Source organism: Abramis brama, assembly GCF_963993115.1.
Source record: "Abramis brama genome assembly, chromosome: 12".
NCBI lineage: Eukaryota > Metazoa > Chordata > Actinopteri > Cypriniformes > Leuciscidae > Abramis > Abramis brama.
This window is the reverse complement of record NC_139974.1, coordinates 25675121-25692605: the sequence shown is the minus strand read 5'-3', so window position 1 is coordinate 25692605 and position 17485 is coordinate 25675121. Positions and strand designations below refer to the sequence as shown.

General features: G+C 34.8%; 1 long non-coding RNA gene across 1 annotated transcript; it reads left to right on the top strand.

Annotated features, from left to right (window-relative positions):
• Positions 1-2254: 2254 nt before the first annotated feature.
• LOC311093204 lies at positions 2255-3414 on the top strand. Its single transcript, XR_014608380.1, has 3 exons — positions 2255-2370; positions 2525-2640; positions 3276-3414. It is a non-coding gene; the product is annotated as an uncharacterized lncRNA (long non-coding RNA).
• Positions 3415-17485: the final 14071 nt, after the last annotated feature.

The window sequence follows — 17485 nt, the reverse complement described above, 5'->3', positions numbered from 1 at the left end:
TTTTTAATAGATAATTCACCCAGACAAGGAGATGGGAGAGAGAATGTCCCAGAGTGTGAAAGAATCCCGTTTACAGTAATGCATGTTTTTTGCAACCCTGTATCACATGAAATACGTTCTGAGGAAACTATTTTGCAAATCGCAATTACGTTACATGCCAACATATAAGCAGTGCTATTACGTTGGTCCTTAACCTAATATAAGCAGTGCTATTACGTTGGTCCTTAACCTAATATAGCCGATCTATTGCAGTGCTATTACGTTTGTCCTGAACATAATACATCCAAAGCAGGTTTCTTTTCACACGTAGCAGCTAATGCTGTTCATTTTGTTTTAATTATTTACTCCCTTTTTTCTCATTGGGCTACAAAATTATTATCTATGCCAGGGCGAGTCAAATGGCGGCACCCAGATAATTTTTATCTGGCCCTCCAACTGGTTTTTGATGTTTAAAACCCCTCGCAATATCAAAGTCCCCGCAAAGGTTTAGCGCGTTCAGCGGTGAGTTTAACAACGCACGTGATCATTTAGCGGTGAGTTTAACAACGCAGCGGTGAATTTAACAACACTCAACTGCAGGTAAAACGGCCAAATACCATAAAGACGTTAACCTCTCTGTTATTGTAGCTATTGCATTGTCCTGCCATCATAAAATTTATATTTGTATATTTTATTTATATTTGTAAAATTATATTTTATCAGTAGGAAATCGCGCTGAAGAAGTCTCGTTCCGAGCACATCGCGATATTTGGCATCAGTTCACGTGTGTCAGATGTTGGTAAGTAAATAAATACGCTGTTCTAATAATGTGTGATATAATGTCTTTTCTGTTTGTGGATATTAATCTGCCATTATATCTGCCATCTCCACGGAGACTTTGCGTTTCATTGCTTTCTAATTCAAAATAGGGTGATTAAACACTGCCTGTCACGTGACGTGCTATAGGCCTAGATATTCATATCAGATTAAAAATAGTACAATTCTTTCCAAAGTTGTATTTGTAGTAGAAGCACAGTAAAAACAACACTTACCATGCTTTTACCACAGTAACATTGGTTTTACTGTGATAAGTGTAGTAAAAAGACAGTAATCACAAAACTTACCATGCTTTTACCACACTATTGGTAGTTTTAATGTGATACTTATTGTAAATGCACAGTAACCACAAAACTTACCATGCTTTAAACCTCAGTAACCTTAGTTTTACTGTGATTGGTGTAGCAAAGGACAGTACTCAAAAAACTGACCATGCTTTTACCTCAGTATTGATAGTTTTAAAGTGATATTTGTTGTAAATGCATATTAACCACAACACTTGCTATGCTTTTAATGCTTTATAATGTAACATCCAATATTTGTAAGGTAAATCAGTACTTTTCCCTTTAAATAATCCTATATATTATTATACATAATGATATTTTCTTTTCTCTTTTTTCAGCTGAAAAGACCAAAAGGGCCTTTCGGACTCAGTCAGCCCATTATTGTTTGAGGAGAAGTAAACGGAGAAGACGGACAGCTGCAAAGGCAAATATTCGCAATGGTATGTATGTGTTGGTTTTAACCCTAAATCAAACATTTTATCAAGCATTTGTTGTTTCTTAAAACTTTTCTCACAAAACCCATAGCCCAATCAGTACAAACATAGTCTGAAAGTCTTAATAATTCACAAGATTTAACAAGTTGTCAAATCCGTATGATAATCGTACATATTTGTATACTCGTACACAATCCTGCAGCTTTTACTCCTAGTTCTGTCATTGGCTACTGCCTCAATTCCTGTACATATTTATCGCGATATTTGTAAATCAGTTGCGCCACTTCTTGGAAAGTAGTCGGATGTCCCACACACTGTCAGAAAGTTTATATTAATTGCAAATTGGTCCCCGTCTGTTTATGTTCCAGTGATACATGATGTCTCTCCACACCTCATAACCTACCTCTGTTTGCAAGAGTGGAAAAGCTTATCTGACTTGTCACATGACATCAGATACTCGATTATTTTGTCATAATCAGATCAGTTACACTGCTGATAACTGTCCCGTTTGCATGTAAATCATTTTCATGTGATTATTGCTTGCTATTAAAGACATTTTATTCATAGAAATGCCCACATATCAGTGAACTTATAACATAAAAATGCTTTTAACATTTAATTATGCAACACTCTTTACAGAAAACATATCCTACAGTTATAAACTGACTATTTGCAAGTAATGTATTACAATTACCTTCCTTTCTGTTTTGCAGGATTACTTAGTCCTTTTTTCTAAAGGTCTACCAATATCAAACTCAACAGCTCTTTTAAGAGCAAACCCTCACAAGAGCTACTAGTGAGTCGCAGCGAATCTTGCCGTGATCAGCCCTTCCCAGGTGAAGTTTCTAGAATATTGCAATCAGTATTTACTCATCAAATGTTCTCTCCTGAATCATATGGTAAATTAACTTATTTATAACTGTCTTAATTTATGTTTCAAGAACAATAGTAATTGCACATAGAGTAAGTCGAGACTTTCTTGTTTTACAGCAGAGAAGGAAGACCAGTCCTTATATCAACGCAAGCTAATCGAATAAGTCCTTTGTTTCGGGTGAGGAAGGAACATCTGGTGCCCAAAGAAGACAGAAAAGTGTGCGAGTCCATTGGTATGTATTGTATTGAAACAATGCTGCAAAATGTAGTACATAATTTGATGTTGACAATTTTACATTGTACAGGTTATCACTTGGTTTTTGACCAAGTGAAGCTCTTGAAACAAGTGACAGAAGAGTATGTTGTCTGGAAAGAAATCAAGCATCACTGGCAAAGGCTCAAAAGAGACCATGCCTTTCTTAAATATCTTTTAAAATAGGCTGCTCTTGATATGGGTAAAACAGTTTTTGTTCAGTACTTAGCTTATATTATGTGCTGCAATATTATATATATATGTGTATATATATATAATACTTCAATGTGTATATTATATAATGTACTGACTGCTGCTTTGTAAATTTATGTAAGGAACAGGCAACTCTGGCCCTTTGCCTTCTACTTTTTGAGGTTAATTAAGAGTTAACCTCCAACCCTAATCGAGCACATCTGAAAATTTTAACCAAAGTCTTCAGGTTTATTTCTAGACAATAGGCAGGAGGGTTTGAGGTCGGAGCTAAATCTGCAGGACAGTGGACACTGAGGGCCAGAGTAAACCATCACTGCTTTAAATAACGCAGAACATAAGCTGACCCGACTGTCCATTAAACAACTTCATTTGAATGGTTTGTGATTTTTGTTTTACTTTCAGACCAGGACTGGAGAACGCCTGACGATGGGATGTTGAGACTTCTTCCTCTGGTTAAGAAAAAACTCCACCACATCAGTGATCACATCTTCTGTTCTTCTGTTCTTCAACTGAACAAACTGTTTAGACAAGGAAGAAGAACACGAACACGATAGAGACGTGCAGGGAAGAGCAAGAAACCAGTTTAGCTGTGATAATGAATCATTATTTTCCAACACAATATCAAATCTGTTTTCTGTATCATAGGTGACTGAATATGATTCTCTGGCACTCGTTTTGTGGCTTTAGCAGCTGTGATTGGATTCATATGATGTTAATGTATTTTTGAAGACACATTTTTATTTATCTTGAATCTCATTTTTCTTTATGCTACTTTATCAACTTTATGCTTTGTCCTCCAATAAAGTGTTGTTTAATAAAGTATGGTGACTATTGTGTATTGAAAGTGGTGTTTGGTACAGTAAATAGAAATTTTAATTTGAGAAATTTTCATTTCTTATTTCTTTAGTTTAATTAATTTAAAAATAACTACATATAATTAATAACGTATAAATAACTACATGTAATTAATGACCATGATTCTTTTACGTGGGACATAACAAATGTAGATCTGGTTAATGATATTTGGGACAACAATGCAACAAAAGTTGCACATACTTGCATGTATGCCAGTTTGCAGTGAAATAAAAGGAAGCTATGTGAATAGCAAGAGGCTGCAGTGGCTATCTTGCTATAAATACTTAACGCTTAATTGAAGATGATCCATGTTGATCATTCTAGTACATCTACAACTGCTTTTCGAATGAAAGCATATATCACTGATGTCAGGCATATAAGCAGCAATCAGAGGGGGTGAAAAGGAAATGTTGGGACTGTTTTTGTTTTTTTACTGAATGGTGCATTACCCTTAATGTGTAATAGTCAGGGCTGGACTGGGACAGAAAATCGGCCCTGGCATTTTGGCCCAGACATGGCCCACTACATGATCATAAACACCACCCATCTTTGCATGCCCTTGAATATGTTTTTGTTCAACTCCTATTCATAAAAACCACTAATGCCATGTAATGAGAGTTAACAGATGAAATAAGTACAAAATTGTAATTTATTAATACAATTGAACTATACTCCACAGTGATGCATCCAAAAAACAAGCTATAAGCTGCATTGGCATAGCAATACCAGTGTTTCTCACAGGATTTTTGGTAAAACTGTTGTGTATGGACCTCAGTCTTTCTAGGGGGGTTTGGGGGCATGCTCCCCTTAAGAAAATTGTGTGCATTTTAATGTTAAATTCATCAATCTGGTGCAGTTTGAGGGTTCAAAATTAAAAGCTCCAACCCATATTCAGTGTGCAAATATAACAAAGAAAAAATCAAACCGCTTTTAGTAACAGTGTCTGTCTATATTACTACATAATAATAGTTATATAATATTAATCTCATGACAGTAGCCTAATAGCCATATATTGTAAAACAAATGCACTGAAAAATAAAGAAAACTTTCATAGTTAGTTTTGTACTAATTTCTAAACTTGAAAGAGATAAGCACATGATCTTTTATTTTGACGGAAACTGCATCAAGCTTTTATTTTGGCGGAAAACATGGATAAAAACGCGTCTCATTAAACTTCTAGTAAACTTCTGTAATCGTCAACTATGCAGATGTGGAAATAATGCGTAACTGGGTAATGGGTTCCTACACTCATAGCCAAAGTGTTTTGAAAGTAGTTCTGCTTACCGCGCGCGGACTCTACACTTTCTCATCTCTCCCCTGATCCTCCTCACTATCCTCCTCATCAGCCACTGGAGCTGATGAAGGTCCTGCTGCTGCAGAAAACATATATATTTTGACACATTTTACAGCGTCTGCTATTTCTATTACACGCTATTTCTCTGCACATTCCATGCGTTTCTTCTCCATCTCTTACTTAGACTATTTTGACAGATACACACTTGACACTGCACGCTAACTCAAAGCCCAAAGGGGGAGGTTTTTAAAGCTGTGATTGGGCCAGCCCAGTGTCAATCAAGAAAAGAACCACGTCGGCCCACCGGGCATTTGCCCGGTATGCCAGATTACCAGTCCAGCCCTGGTAATAGTAATAGTGTGTATAGATCTGTGTAGATTGTACAGCCCAGCAACGGCCCCCAGAAGAGCAAACAAACGCACATTTCAAATGGCTGTAACTCAAAGTCCGGTTTGTGTATCAAAGAGAAAATCAGCTGGACAACTGCTTATGCTATGTTTAATAAATAATGTTGGCCACAGTTTTCAGACATATATGGAAAGCTGGCATAAAGGTTATTTTTAAAGTGCACACAGTAAAATATCAAATTTCAGCCTGTCCCTCATATATGTCATAAAGGTTTGCACAATGAACATATTTAGATATCCAGTTGTCCATTAAATATATTATTTATTTAACATTTATTGTTTTATTACTAAACGTTTTAAACTACATTACCCACATATCTCTGTCATTCTATCAATGGAACAGGAAACATATGTGCTGTAGTTCATTGAAATGTGCAGACATGCTTAGGGTTAGGGTTAGGATCTCGGTAAAGGAGTAATTTCTCACAACATAGAGACACTTTATAGTTAGCTTAATGTATAACTAACGTAATAATAACACCAAACCATACTTTGTAACATGAAGCGCCGTTTTATATGGGTTAAACGATTGTCCAATCACAGCGAGTTCTGCGATAAAGTCACAGCCAATAACAACCCAGCTGAACAGACTCGTCACACTTACATGCCCATTTATGGTAAACGATGACAGATCTCTTCTGGTTCCGGCTGCATGGATAGATACCTTAAATATGTTATATTTAGGCTGTTAAACATGTATTCCTTCTAATTAAATTATAAAACTCATATTTAAAAACAAAAGACTCCTTTGTGTGGTTACTATCCAAAAACGAGTTCACATGATCAATGACACAAATTTGCTTATTTGATTAGACAGATGCTTAAATACATTTGAAAGAGAAACTTTTTTCTAAGCAATGGCCTACAGCAGGAGTAGTTTTGCAGTATTTTAATTAAAGATAATTGCATGTAGGCCTACTAAAGTGCTTCTAACATTTACAGTGTATGTATAGTCAAAGGTATATCAATTATATTCAAATAAATGTAACAAAATCACAATGAATGGACACAATTTTGAAAGCTTATTCCAATATTTAATGTCAAACTGTTTAAAGACAAATGTAGCACCAAAACTACTGCACAACAGTATACAAATCAGTTAATTAAAAATATCCAGATACAGGGGCAAACTATTATAGTGACACATACATTAACGTTAAAAAAATTGCTATGATGAAGTTATACATTTACAAACCAAAAGATGAGATTCAACTTTGTTGTGAAAATACATTTGTTTCTTCGCTTTAAAGAACAAATAGGCAAAAACATAAGCACAACATTTTACATTCTCATCTTTCATTCTATATCCTTGTGATTATTGGTCACTTTTATTGTAACTATGCAATGAATATGTCCTTTAGCAAAACACCTGATGAGCACTGACCCTTTTTTATAAAGGCATTAGGCAGAAATCAAGTACAGTTTATGAAGCTGAAAAGAGAAAACAAAATGCTTTAACAACATGGAAAAAGATAAATCACTATTTTCAATATTGGTTCTGCATATATCAAAGAGATCCTGAGGAGGAGTGGGACTCCACATGAAGACTTTCAGAAACTGTGACAGAGCAAAGGGTGCACCTCGCTGGACAAATCCTACGCATGCCCAAACAACACCACCCAAACACAGTGATGAAGTGGACACCACCAGGAGGATGCAGGAGACAGGGAAGACCAAGGAAGATACGGAGACAGATGTTCCACGAAGACCTGAAGAATGTCAGTGTCCCATGGGAAGATGTGAAGAACTTGGTTACGGATCGAATACGTTGGAGGACACTTGTTGCCCAATGTGCCCAGCACAGCACTTGATGATGACGTTGTGAGTTTATCCATAAGCGTGGGATATGTTTTCTGTAAAGAGTGTTGCATAATTAAATGTTAAAAGCATTTTTATGTTATAAGTTCACTGATATGTGGGCATTTCTATGAATAAAAGTATGTCTTTAATAGCAAGCAATAATCACATGAAAATGATTTACATGCAAACGGGACAGTTATCAGCAGTGTAACTGATCTGATTATGACAAAATAATCGAGTATCTGATGTCATGTGACAAGTCAGATAAGCTTTTCCACTCTTGCAAACAGAGGTAGGTTATGAGGTGTGGAGAGACATCATGTATCACTGGAACATAAACAGACGGGGACCAATTTGCAATTAATATAAACTTTCTGACAGTGTGTGGGACATCCGACTACTTTCCAAGAAGTGGCGCAACTGATTTACAAATATCGCGATAAATATGTACAGGAATTGAGGCAGTAGCCAATGACAGCACTAGGAGTAAAAGCTGCAGGATTGTGTACGAGTATACAAATATGTACGATTATCATACGGATTTGACAACTTCTTAAATCTTGTGAATTATTAAGACTTTCAGACTATGTTTGTACTGATTGGGCTATGGGTTTTGTGAGAAAAGTTTTAAGAAACAACAAATGCTTGATAAAATGTTTGATTTAGGGTTAAAACGAATATTTGCCTTTGCAGCTGTCCGTCTCCTCCGTTTACTTGTCCTCAAACAATAATGGGCTGACTGAGTCCGAAAGGCCCTTTTGGTCTTTTCAGCTGAAAAAAGAGAAAAGAAAATATCATTATGTATAATAATATATAGGATTATTTAAAGGGAAAAGTACTGATTTACCTTACAAATATTGGATGTTACATTATAAAGCATTAAAAGCATAGCAAGTGTTGTGGTTAATATGCATTTACAACAAATATCACTTTAAAACTATCAATACTGAGGTAAAAGCATGGTCAGTTTTTTGAGTACTGTCCTTTGCTACACCAATCACAGTAAAACTAAGGTTACTGAGGTTTAAAGCATGGTAAGTTTTGTGGTTACTGTGCATTTACAATAAGTATCACATTAAAACTACCAATAGCGTGGTAAAAGCATGGTAAGTTTTGTGATTACTGTCTTTTTACTACACTTATCACAGTAAAACCAATGTTACTGAGGTAAAAGCATGGTAAGTGTTGTTTTTACTGTGCTTCTACTACAAATACAACTTTGGAAAGAATTGTACTATTTTTAATCTGATATGAATATCTAGGCCTATAGCACGTCACGTGACAGGCAGTGTTTAATCACCCTATTTTGAATTAGAAAGCAATGAAACGCAAAGTCTCCGTGGAGATGGCAGATATAATGGCAGATTAATATCCACAAACAGAAAAGACATTATATCACACATTATTAGAACAGCGTATTTATTTACTTACCAACATCTGACACACGTGAACTGATGCCAAATATCGCGATGTGCTCGGAACGAGACTTCTTCAGCGCGATTTCCTACTGATAAAATATAATTTTACAAATATAAATAAAATATACAAATATAAATTTTATGATGGCAGGACAATGCAATAGCTACAATAACAGAGAGGTTAACGTCTTTATGGTATTTGGCCGTTTTACCTGCAGTTGAGTGTTGTTAAATTCACCGCTGCGTTGTTAAACTCACCGCTGAATGATCACGTGCGTTGTTAAACTCACCGCTGAACGCGCTAAACCTTTGCGGGGACTTTGTTATCAGATTGCGAGGGGTTTTAAACATCAAAAACCAGTTGGAGGGCCAGATAAAAATGATCTGGGTGCCGCCATTTGACTCGCCCTGGCATAGATAATATTTTGTAGCCCAATGAGAAAAAAGGGAGTAAATAATTAAAACAAAATGAACAGCATTAGCTGCTACGTGTGAAAAGAAACCTGCTTTGGATGTATTTGTTCAGGACAAACGTAATAGCACTGCAATAGATTGGCTATATTAGGTTAAGGACCAACGTAATAGCACTGCTTATATGTTGGCATGTAACGTAATTGCGATTTGCAAAATAGTTTCCTCAGAAAAACAAACAAACAACCAAACATAAAAATCCATGTTTTAAACAAAAATCATTGTAATTTAGAACATTACAATAGTTGTCCATCGTGTCCAAAAGGGAAAAAAATATATTGAACCCAGTTTTCATAAAAAAAATAATAAAAAAAATAAAAATAAAAAAAATTTTGTTGTGGTGCAGAATAAAATTATTGTTCGAAATACAAGTTTTGTGTTAACAAAAATTTTAATAAAATGCTAATTTCCAATACAGGAGAACTTGTGGATGGAATGCATACAATTTAAGCTCATCCAGCATATTTACATGAAATGTGATTAATAGTGGATAATTTCACACGCTTCCGTGTCAAAGTGTCTGTTACCAGCAGATTCTGTTCATGTGTGCCCAGATATTTTAGAAATCCCGACCTGCTGATGTTTTACGGCCATGTCCAGAATAAAGAGTAGGCCTATGTATGGTAAACCTATATACATACAGTTAGGGTGATATTAAAGGACATAAACCATGATATAAGATTTTGGCAATATTGCCCATCTCCAGTCATTTATTCCCTGCGTGACCTGTAAAGTCACGTCAACAAACCACTTGCATATTGTTTGGTCACACGACAAGGTGTCACTGTTGCCTCAAAGCTTCAGCACTGCCACTCTGAGCTTGGTTGCTATGTCTGAGGTAAAACACGCCCCCCTCATTAGCATACAGAGCAATAAATGTATAAATAAATAAATGTATACATATATACATAAATAAATGTGAAAATAAATAAAAGTGGAAGTAAATAAATGCATAAATAAATAAATGAAAAAATAAATAAATGTGGAAAAAAATATAATTATACATAAATAAGGAAATAAAAGTATAAATAGTCTTTTTTTTCTTCTTCTACATTTCTTCGCATATTTATTTATTTATTTATTTATTTATTCAGGTTTGGCATTCCATATGGCTCAACTCCTTCTGGCTCAACTAGCCTCACTCCTTTGTATATGATATCTTCCCGCCAAAAACCAACAGATCATACCAACAGTAGGGGGCGGTTAACTCCCATGACAACGGAAACACATTCAATGTCAGTGCTATTGCATATGCATTTTAACAGATCTAACATAATCACAAATAATATCATTAATCAAAGGTAAACAATATGAAAACAATCATAACATTAAACAATAAATCAATGTACACAATAACACTGTGAACTGATGTTCACATGGTGATAACCCACAGTTTCATCATCACATCACACTCGGACACACAATGAACATAAAATTGCAATTTCCATCTCATACTAACTTTAAAATCAAAATGTGTGTGCATAAACACACTGACTACACAGAAAAACAAGCGAAACTACTGTAAGTTAGTAGTACGGTTATTTGACCTGAGAAATCACAGGAAAAGGGTACGTACACTGAAGACCTCCCACAACCACTCATGATCTTCACTTGTGTTGATCAATACTGACACACTGATGTAGAGAATTGCATAAAGTGAATTTTTTTTTTTCTTCTACTTTTTTTTTTTTTTTTTTTTTTACTATTTCTTCAGTCAAAGTTTATTCACTGAAGTTCTTTGTTTCTTCTCCTCTTATACTGGGATAATGGAGGTAAGCATCTTAATGGTTTAATTTTTGACTTAGGCCCTACCTGCATTTTTGTCAAAATAAAGTCCTTTTGGTATTAAGTTAAAAACAACATTTGGTAAAACATATTTATGTGAGTGTAATATGTATACCGAGCCCCTATAGGAGCGCAGTGATGTGAGAAAAACAAGGGAGGTACAAATATATTTCAATGCTTATATCTCAAAGGTTTTGCGTTCCCACAAGAAACATTGAAATCATTTTATTATCAAATTCATGGAAACATTGAGGGTATTTTGCCAGACAAATCAACAAAGGGAATTATTTAAATCATTCTTTGGTCCAGACCTCCCTTTAAACTGTAGAGTCCTATCCCATTTGCTCACTAGATGGTAGCATTGTTGTGCTCTTAGTTCCTTAATTCTGTAATGCAGAGCATCCCTTGACTTGTTGACATCTCTTTATTATTGTATAAAAATGTTAAACCAATATCCAATCAGCTGCTATACTTAAAGTAAAGACATGTCTGATAAAGACAATCTTTAGAGACAACCCTGACAGCTTTATAAAGCAGACATGATATTTGCACCTATCACTTTCAAATCAACAAGGACCTTTTCAGTGTTACTTGATAATGTTGAAAATGCTTTTCAAACACGTCCAGATAGTTAAAGCTGGTTTGTTCCAAAATGCCACCAAGCTCTTATTTCAAAGACATTTTACATATCACTAAATCTGCCAAGAATCAGAATTGGTCTTGATCTAATCACTGGCGAGCTGGACCATCCACACAAGAGGAAGAACAGTTCCTCTCATTACTGGTGCATACATGTTTTAGTTTATCTTTGAACAAACAATGTAAAATTCGGCAATTAGGAAGAATAAACCTTTTAAGGAAACAGAAACGCCAGCCCTTTTAGAAGAGATAAAACATTTAGAGTTCAAACATCAAAATGCTCAAAGTTCTAAATAATTACAACAATATTTAGATTATGATAATATTATAACATTTAATATTTAGATATATACACCTAATATTGAGATAATAGATAATATATTATTATTAACTGACATTAAAATATTCTCAAAATAATTCTGATGGTGTTTTAATGCACTTTTATGAGAGGGCTCCAGTTGAAACCTTTTTTTAAATGTTCAGAACCGTAACAATTAAGGTTAAATCATTTAAGTGATTGCGCAGTTGCAATCATCATAATCCTTTGAACCTTCCTTTTTACAAAATTACAAAATGTAAACTGAAGTTGGATGACAGTAAGGGGCTCAGAACTCTACAAATCAGTGTCTTCCTCTGTTAAGATCAGTAGTGCTATCAGAGCAGTTCAGCGCACTCTCAGTGCTAGTAAACCCTGGAGAGAAAAGCTTAAGACACAGCCCTCGATAAGAAACTGTTGACTCCATAAAATGTCACCCCAGTCATATCTCAGTGCTCAGATGAAGGGTCTTTAGAGGAAGGTTAAAAATAGTAACCCTGCCATACAATAAGAAGGTAAGCAGAAATAGAGAGGGAGAAAGGGAATAAATGACTTAGAAGAATGGAAAGATACATTAAACATCAGGAAGTGACCCTGAACTCCACGTGAACCTTCTGTCTGAATCTACTGCTCAAGATACTTGCAGAGAATTATCAGTGTCATGTATTGCAGTCTATATTTGACAGAGAAACATGTTGTTCCTCTCATGCACGACACCTGGAATGACACTTATACAAGCAAAAATGCTTCTGCAATGCTAGGGTGTTCAGGGTGGTCTCTTTTAAAGGGATAGTTCCCCCCCAAATAATTAAAATTCTGTTATCATTTACTCACCCTCATGTTGTTCCAAACCTGTATGAGTTTCTTTATTCTGTTGAACACAAAAAGAAGATATTTTGAAGAATGTTGGTAACCAGACAGTTGGCGGTAGCCATTGACTTCCATAGTATTTTCCCCCCCTACTATGGCTACCGTTAACTGTTTGATTACCAAAATTCTTTAAAATATCTTTATGTGTGTTCAACAGAAGAAAAAAGGTTTAGAGGTTGTCTTGAGGGTGAGTAAGTGATGACAACATTTTCATTTTTGGGTGAACTATCCCTTTAAATGTCCTACACACTGAGTAAACAAAACGATTCTGAAAGGTTCTTTGCAAAGGCCAAAATGGTTATTCTGTGGCATTGCTGCAAAAACCACCTTTTGGAACCTTTATATTTAAAAGTTTAGACAAACAGTAAGTTTGATAATAGCACACTTCGTATCATCAAGCTGCATGATTTGAGGTAGGCTATGTTCCTAGTCAAACAGTGCAAGCAAGACGTTATACACCAAAACCGAAGAGTTATGTTTGCCTCAGCAAACACCGCTAATTAAATGTTCCTCTATATCTTTAAATTAACTTCATTTGTGCAAAGTAATACCTCAGTGTCACTAGCTCAAATGGCCCGTGCTAGTAACAGTCAGTACACAGCTGCCACGCGTCAGTTTGCTGAAGCGATAAACATCGTCCTCTCTGATGAAAGCTTGTCAACCCAGAGAGCGCCATTACGGCTGATGACTGACAAGTGCAGAATCTCGTAGGATGCCATTTGGGATTTGCTTTTCCAGATGTTTCCCAACATCTCCTTTCTCACTTTCAGCGGGATTGCGGGCAAATAGCGTACAAACTGAGCGGGGCACTGCATTGTGGTCTCGTACTGTAGTGCCAATCTCGACTGATGCATCTCTTTTGAAGTATTCATCAATTTTGACAACCATCTGCACAGATTACTGGTTTCTTTCCACACATGCACAATTAGAAGTTTGCTGTTGTTGTCTTCTGTTGCTTAGACTGGATCAGCCCATCATAGATCGTGCAGAATAACTCCCAGATTTGTTTATAAAGGAAGTACCATATGGATTAAAGTGAATGCATATGTGTGGCATATGGGCAAACTAATTAACGAATAAAAATAAGTTACTTTAGAAAGTTGAACAATTTAAAAGACGCTTCTTAATCTATTTAAGTTTGTGTGTTCGCATTAACCCAGAGGAAAATTTTATTGCTCAGATGTTTTTAAGCATAAACTTTATCCCAAATGTTGTCCTACAATTCCTTAGGAGAATTATAGCTCTTTATTTGACATAATTTCTGTTTAGGAGAAACAACTGAGATATCAAAGTAAGAATATAGAGGAAATTCTTATTCTGAGGTTGCTCTTTCAAAGCTCAGGAGAATTATTTGTCACAGCTGGTTGCAGGCAACAGACAAATAATAGAGTTCCAACACAAAGTTTTAATAATAATAATAATTCAAATAACAGGCTGAGCAACACACACTAAACACAAATGTTACCGGACACTGAATGAAGGAAAGGTACAACTTAAAGTTTTCTTAAGTCATCTAATATTCTTTTCATCATTTGAATACCAACTTTTTCCCTTTAACCCTAAAAAAGTTTGATGCAAAAATTATCAACATGATCAAAACTTTGCTAGAAAAAAACAACAACAAAAAACTGTTGTACACAATCTACTGATTGATTGTCTGATAGTTTATACTTTTTAAGCAAATAGGCTAAATGGCCTTTTGGTTTAATTGTAAAAACATCCCCCAAGGTTGTGATACATGTTTCTTTTTGCTGTGAAATCTTTACTGATTTTTATGAAGTAATTTTAAGATATTATATTGTTAGTAATATTTCAAGAACATTAACTGAACTGAAGCAACTTAGATGGTAACACTTTTTTAGAATAATGGTCCGTCATTAATAGGTAACTCTGCATGAGTGGGCCTACTGCTCTCTAAAAACTTTTACTATGATTTACTAAATTTTTTTTGGTGAAACATTATTTTTTACACTTTTCCACCAGATCAATTTCCACCAGATCAGCGCTGGTTCTCGTGCCTGAGATGAACTCGCGCTCTGCGGGTGAACTTCAACTTCAGACCGCCATCCTGCTTTTCACTCAGATCCGAAAGATGCTGCGATGCGACTGACTCCATAACCTGCCAATAAACAAGCAGTGCACAGTTCCGAGGACATTTTATCATCCAAATTAATTATAATTCATTCTCTTCAGGAATAAAGTCATGTGTTTTATGCAAGGGATCAGGCATTTCAATCAGCGAAAAGACAGACGTGACACTCCTTTAGGTGACTCACATTGCGTCCAGTATGTTGTTTTGTATTAAATAAAATGACTTAAAGCACAGTAATGATTTTATAGATAAAATAAAACATACACACACCTGAATTTCACAGTGGAAATGCACCAATTATACGCCGCTGAGAAGAGAAGAGAGAACTGTTCTGGAGACTGGAGAGAATTCAAACAGCCCGCGCTCACTCAACCGTTGAGTTGTCATGTCAGAGGGTGGGGGGAGGGGTGCATTGTTTTAATTGCGTAAACTTACTCAATTTCTTAAGAATGTGTTAAATGTATTAATAATATTGATTTGAATTAAGTAATTTTTGTGGTTCTTGAAAGAGATCAGTTCAATTCTCCATTCTCAATCGAAATTTCAGAAATATATTAAGTGTAGGCCTATTATAAATAAATAATTGGTCAAATACTAAATTCTTTTAGTGAAAAAAAAAACTTAAATATGACTACATTTTAGACAAAATTAACTGTTGGATTTTTTTGTCAATTATTTTGGTATGTTTAACTCAAACAATCAAGTAAATGATATTCAGAGATTTTTATTAAGTTAATAAAGTTAATTATTACTGTGATATTTACTAAGCCACTGAATTATGTTTTAGAGTAGCCTATAGGCTACATTAACACTTCAGCTACTGCTATTAACTAATCAGTAAGTGATATCAAATTTAGGACAGAGATAGTTCCTTGTAATCAATAATTACTGAATGAGATAGAACTAATAACTAACTATGACAAATTACAAAGAATTACTGAATGAAATTAGCCTCATCAATTACAATAAACTTATTATAAAGAATTACCAATAAATTACTAACCACAACATTACTGTGTGTCTGAGACATAATTGGTCAGCTTTTTTGTCATGCATCACTAATTACTTAAGTGTTACATTTTTACTTTAAAAGTGTATTTTTCACTTTAAAATAATGGTCCAGATCACTAGTAGTTCTTGAAGAGTGACTAGGTAACACTTGAGTAATTAGTGATCCATTTTATGATTGAAAGTATGCTCACATAATGTTGTGATTAGTAATTAATTAGTAATTATTGATTACCTAATAAGGAACTTATAAATTTGATATTACTTATTGATTAGTTAATCTTGTTTCCATATTAGTTAAAAGCATTACTTCCTGCATAGTTACAGACCATTATTCTAAAGTGTTACCGCTTAGATTTACTTGATCATATCATTTTTTTGTTTGTTTAAATCTTAGTATCAAGTATGATACATCAGGCTTTTGAGGAATGTACATCTCAATCATTATTTCATGACTCGTGCCCTGCCACCAATAAATAAATGAATAAATAAATAAAGAACTTTGATCATAAAACTTAATATCATCTTACTAACACATAGCCTATTATACAGTGACAACTGATATTTATATGCTTTACTGTTATAAAGCATATAAATATAACAGTATAACAATTCTAACTTATAACAGTAGTCTGCTATACTGATAAAGATCTCATTGATTAACTTTACAAGTTATCAGAATTTCATCTTGCTTTGTGGCCATATAAATATCAGTAAATGCAGCAAATTACAATTTTTCCTCAGTTTGGGTCTCTAAATAAAATTTAGATGTTTTCTTCAGTTCCGATGTCATACTGAGCCATAAATTCCTGATCCAAATATGATACTCAAAACACAAATGCAAACATTTTAATTTTTAGTATTTCATCTAAAGTTTTAATAAACAGTTTTTTTAAAGATTTTTTTTTTCTCTGACAATTAATTCATATGTCAGGCTTTACAGGGTAATTACAAATTAGCCAATCGTTGACACAAGTATTGAGCTACAAAAATAAATGTAGCACATCTCAGTTCATATTGAAATCTTGATGGCATTTAAACTTTTAATTGCAGACTTTAGCATCTTGGCAATTTGAGCACAGTATGAGACACTGTTGAGATCTCTTTCGAAACTTTAGAGGAAACACATGAGAAATTGGGTATTTTTTCTCAAGAGAAAAAGTCCATGACACTTAATCAAAAGTCTCATTTTGATCACCATTTTATCTCAATGCTAATGAGATTCAGAAAATATCTTATGTTATTTTAACCTGAAATAGCAAGCACAGTATGGTGCAAATGTGATATTTCAGAATAAATGCACAAAAATAGTCTTGCAGTGCTGTTCAGAGATCCAGCTCACTTCTTCCTTTGTTGTGCCTGTCAATTAAAACATCAAGTAGCATGTGCGCATGCTGCGCGATGATAATCTTCCACAAATAATGAGGACAGGCAATGAAACTACCATACACAAATGGCTGCAAGTATCTAATCAATTTCTCACAGGGATGAGAATTGGGTTTATTTCTTCTTCTCTCCCTATTTTATTTTTCTTTCCCCTCCTCCAGTAAATACAAATTGCTTATGCATCAGAATAGTCATTATCTCAACTGCCAAGGTACATTGAATCTCAGAAACACGTGCATTTCCGTGCAGTCTCCAGATCACAGGGATAGGC